This window comes from Bos mutus, chromosome 7 (assembly GCF_027580195.1).
Source record: "Bos mutus isolate GX-2022 chromosome 7, NWIPB_WYAK_1.1, whole genome shotgun sequence".
Taxonomy (NCBI): Eukaryota; Metazoa; Chordata; class Mammalia; order Artiodactyla; family Bovidae; genus Bos; species Bos mutus.
Window position 1 is genome coordinate 33,341,476 of NC_091623.1, and position 5,142 is coordinate 33,346,617.

General features: G+C 40.4%; 1 pseudogene; it reads right to left on the reverse strand.

Annotated features, from left to right (window-relative positions):
• Window positions 1-1,014: 1,014 nt before the first annotated feature.
• Window positions 1,015-1,883, reverse strand: LOC102272923 (large ribosomal subunit protein uL18 pseudogene; annotated as a pseudogene).
• Between the last annotated feature and the right edge of the window lie 3,259 nt (window positions 1,884-5,142).

Here is a 5,142-nt window from a genome sequence, read left to right on the forward strand (position 1 = left end):
ACAGCGGAAGAATTTTGTGATCCCAGCAGAATGTATAGCCTGCAAAGCTGAGAAGTATTTACTATCTAGCCAAGTCCTTTACAGAAAATGTTTGCCACCGAACTAGATGATTAAGTGACCTTTTTTTTTTTTTTTAACATCTGATCATGTGGTTTTGCTGATGCTTCTCAAATCGCTCACTCACATCTGTTCTCTGCCCTCTCAGCGCTGGTCCCCAGGAGGCTGAGCTTTACTGCTTTTATCCCAACCCCAAGCTCCCTGCCACTGACTTCCCTTGGGGGGCAGGGTGGGCACCAACACACGAGAGGCACTAGCCTGAGATGGGAGGGTGGTCCTCTCCGAGGGTCAGTTCTGACAGTGGTCGTCGCAGTTCTGACTTGTACAGTTCTGGCAGAGGTTGCCTTTCTCTATGATGACCGCCACTGATGGTTCAGTTCTCTTCTCTGAATTCATCTCTCACTGGGCACTTCCACTCTGTTCCCCCTCAGGCCTAGAGGCTTCTGGCTATTTCTGGTTACCAGATGTCCCACTGTTCATTGTGGGTTCTGTTCATCTTTAAAAAGTTCCTTAAATTTTCTTCCGTTAACACATTGGGTGTATTTCTTCTATTTTTTGGCCAGGTCTCTTAGAAATGCAGCTGTTAGTTAAATCAAACTTGCATTTTGGGAATCCACTCAGTTTGGTCAGGATGTGTGTTTTTATAGGTCACTGGAGTCAGTTTGCTAATTTATTTTTACATCTTTGTATTCGTGTTCACGAGAGAATGACCTGTTATTTTCCTTTCTCATCCCGTCTTTTTCAGATTTTAAGACTATGCCACCCTCATGCCAAAGATATAAGGAGCAGTACTTCTGTTTCTATCCCATAAAATAATTTGCATAAGATTAAAATTATATATTCCTTAAATTTTGTTATAAATGTTTGGTAAAATCACATGGCTTATTTTTGCTTGGTCAATATGTTTATTATTGTCTTTATCTGAAATATCTTCATAGAAAATTGTGGTTTTCTGTATTAACTCTCAGCAGCCTGTTTCTGAGCTCTAAACAAGGTTGCCTTCTTCTGAGCTACCCAATCTTTCTTCTGGGCAAGTGACATTTCGGGATGGTTCCGCTTCTTTTCTGCTTCTTTCCTAGGCTTCTTCTCATCCACTGGTTTCTCTTGTACTGCAGCATGAGCTTTCTTGTACGCCTCCTCCATCATGTCTGGAGTTACAGAGTCCTTTCGGTATTGAGAGAATGGTTCCTTACAAGGATCCTCATCGTCTTCAGTCAGGCTATGCATGTCATTTGCCATGTTTTACTCCATGGTGAGCTTTCAGTGAACCTCAGCACTGAGTTCTTTGCTTCCTGAATCGTAACCAGGGAATCGTGTGGTACTGTGAGGGACAGAGAAGCCTCCATCGACAGCTCCCTTGAGGGTCCCCAACTTTATTTCCAGTGGTAGACCTGGCAAGTCTTGCATCCAAATAACAGGTGAAGGCACCTGGCTGACCACCAGGGCTTTCTACACTGTATTCATCTACAGTCACCTTGACTTGGCCTTCATAAATCTTGCTGATACGAAACCTATTAAGAAGCCTGAAGGCCAGTGTAATATGCTGCAGGGTTATTTGTCAGACCAACCATCACGCCTTATTTTGGGAGTTCGTGAGCATAAGCTTCGTATAGCTCCTTTTAGACTGGTATAAGTAATCTGTCAAATGATACCTTGGTTGGTTACATGAACTGTCATTCTGTATTTGAGTGTGTTGTACTTATTTTTATCTTGGATTACCAATCATTTCTGAGTATAGTCGTCAGTTTTGCCCTCTTGCCGTCCTCTAAATTTCAGTGGTATCTCTTGAAGTAGGCTTTATTCTTGACAACTTCAACAAACCCCATGCTGTGGAACAGAGCCTGGGGTTTGTGGCTTGCCAAAGAGCTGGCTTATTTCTTCTTGAACCACATTTGCAGGTTAAATTTTTCTAGAATTTATCAACTTTATAAAGATTTTGAAGTTATCCGGATTAAGTTATAATATCATTTGTCTTTTAAATATCTGCATTATATGGCATTCTGACCCTTTTAATATTTTGTATTTATAAATTGTTTACTTTTTAAATTAGAACTTGCTAGATTTGTCTCAATTTATTAGTGTCTTCAAAAAAGCAACTTTTGGTTCAGTTCATCCTGTCATTATAAACATTTCTATTTCATTAATTTCTATCATGTTCATGATTTCATACCTTGTTTTCTTTAGGCTTGGTCACTTGTTCTTTTTATACCACATTAAATTGGATGCTAGCTCATTACTTTGTAAACTTTAAGTATGTCAGTTCGGTTCAGTTGCTCAGTCGTGTCCGACTCTTAGCAACCCCATGAACCGCACGCAGCACGCCAGGCCTCCCTGTTCATCACCAACTCCCAGAGTTTACTCAAACTCATGCCCACTGAGTTGGTGATGCCATCCAACCATCTCATCCTCTATCGTCCCCTTCTCCTGCCCTCAATCCTTCCCAGCATCAGGGTCTTCTCCAATGAGGCAGCTCTTCCCATCAGGGGGCCAAAGCACTGGAGTTTCAGCTTCAGCATCAGTCCTTCCAATGAATATTCAGGACTGATCTCCTTTTGGATGGACTGGGTGGATCTCCTTGCAGTCCAAGGGACTCTCAAGAGTCTTCTCCAACACCACAGTTCAAAAGCATCAATTCTAAGTAAGTATATAGGTCATAAATTTTCATCTAAGCACAATTTAAGCTGTATCCCATGACCTTTTAAAAACAACTTTATTAAGATATAACTCACATATCATACAATTCACCTAAGTGAGTAACTCAATAGTTTTTGATATATTACATTATTAATCTGTCTAAATTATGGCAAAATAGAGATGAGATGAAAGTTGCCATTTTCACCATTTACAGTCAGTGACGTTGATGGCACTCTCAGTGTGGTGCGGTCATCACCACTATTCCCAAAACATCGTCATTACTTCAGCCAGAAACTTTGCAGCCATTAAGCATTAACTCCCGTTTCCTCTCCCCTAAGCCCTGGTAAACACTTAATCTACTTTCTACCTCTACGGATTCGCCTGTTTTGGATATTTCATATAGGTGGAATGATGTATGCAGGTTAGGAAGCAACAGTTAGAACTGGACATGGAAAAACAGATTGGTTCCAAATAGGAAAAGGAGTACGTCAAGGCTGTATATTGTCACCCTGCTTATTTAACTTATATGCACAGTACATCATGAGAAACGCTGGGCTGGAAGAAGCACAAGCTGGAGTCAAGATTGCCGGGAGACATATCAATAACCTCAGATATGCAGATGACACCACCCTTATGGCAGAAAGTGAAGAGGAACTCAAAAGCCTCTTGATGAAAGTGAAAGAGGAGAGTGAAAAAGTTGGCTTAAAGCTCAACATTCAGAAAATGAAGATCATGGTGTCTAGTCCCATCACTTCATGGGAAATAGATGGGGAAATAGTGGAAACAGTGTCAGACTTTATTTTTCTGGGCTCCAAAATCACTGTGGATGGTGACTGCAGCCATGAAATTAAAAGATGCTTGCTCCTTGGAAGGAAAGTTATGACCAACCCAGACAGCATATTAAAAAGCAGAGACATTACTTTGCCAACAAAGGTCTGTCCAGTCAAGGCTATGGTTTTTCCAGTGGACATATGGATGTAAGAGTTGGACTGTGAAGAAGGCTGAATGCCAAAGAACTGATGCTTTTGAACTGTGGTGATGGAGAAGACTCTTGAGAACCTGTTGGACTGCAAGGAGATCCAACCAGCCCATCCTAAAGGAGATCAGTCCTGGGTATTCATTGGAAGGACTGATGTTGAAGCTGAGACTCCAATACTTTGGCCACCTGATGCGAAGAGCTAACTCATTTGAAAAGACCCTGATGCTGGGAAAGATTGAGGGCAGGAGAAGGGGATGACAGTGGATGAGACGGTTGGATGGCAGCACTGAGGGACCTGAGTCTGAGTGAACTCCAGGAGTTGGTGATGGACAGGGAGGCCTGACATGCTGCAATTCATGGGGTTGCAAAGAGTTGGACACGACTGAGCGACTGAACTTAACTGATGCAATATTTTTCCTTTTATATTTGACATATTTCACTTAGCATAATTTCTTCAAGGGGCAATCATGTGGTAGCATTATTCAGAACTTCATTCCTTTTGAAGGCTGAATAATATTCCATTGCATGTATATACCATGTTTTCTTTACTCATTCACCTGTCAGTGGACACTTGGATTGTTTCTACCTTTTGACTATTGGATAATACTACAGTAAACATCGGCATGCAATTATCTGTTCCTGTTTTCAGTTCCTTTGGGTATATACCCAGGAGCGGAATTGCTGGGTCATATGCTAAGTATGTGTTTAGGTTTCTGAGGAAGAAACAGAGTTTCCCGTAGTGGCTGAACCGTTTTATACTTTTACATTCCTACCAGTAATGTACAAGGGCTGCAATTTCTCTACATTGTGTCATCAACACTCGTTATTTTCTATTTCTTTTTAAAAACTATCACAGCCGTTCTAATGAGTGTGACGTGGTATCTCATTTGCATATCTTTGAGAAAATGTATAATCAAATCTTTTGCCCATTTTTAAATTGGGTTCTTTTTGTGTATTGAGTTATAGGAGTTTTTATATATTCTGGATATTATGGTTTTTTAATATTGCATAAAAACAAGTCATTACCTTTTTAACTAACTACCTCAGGTATTAACTACCTCAGGTAAAATGGGTGATTATTAACATAGTTAGTGATCAGTGAGGATTCAATGGAAGTCCTGTTCTCAAACTTGAGGCGGATTTGCTGCTGACTTGCTTCTAGCTATGACTAAGTCACATAACCACCACTATGATGGTTTCATCACTGTTTATTTACCACATAATTTTTTTAATGAATTGTATATATATGTATGTGTATATATATATATTTATATATGTAAGGATGGAATTCTAAAGGGAAAGAGTAAAAGCACAGAAACCCAGAGACTATAGATTACATGTTACAATGCAGTAGGAAAGCATGCTGGAAGAACCATTCCAGTGAGTACTTTTCCCTTCACTTCTACTTCAAAATAATTCACAGGAAGGAGTGAAGTCGGGCTCCGTTCCCTTTAGTTTCTCTTCTGTTCTTC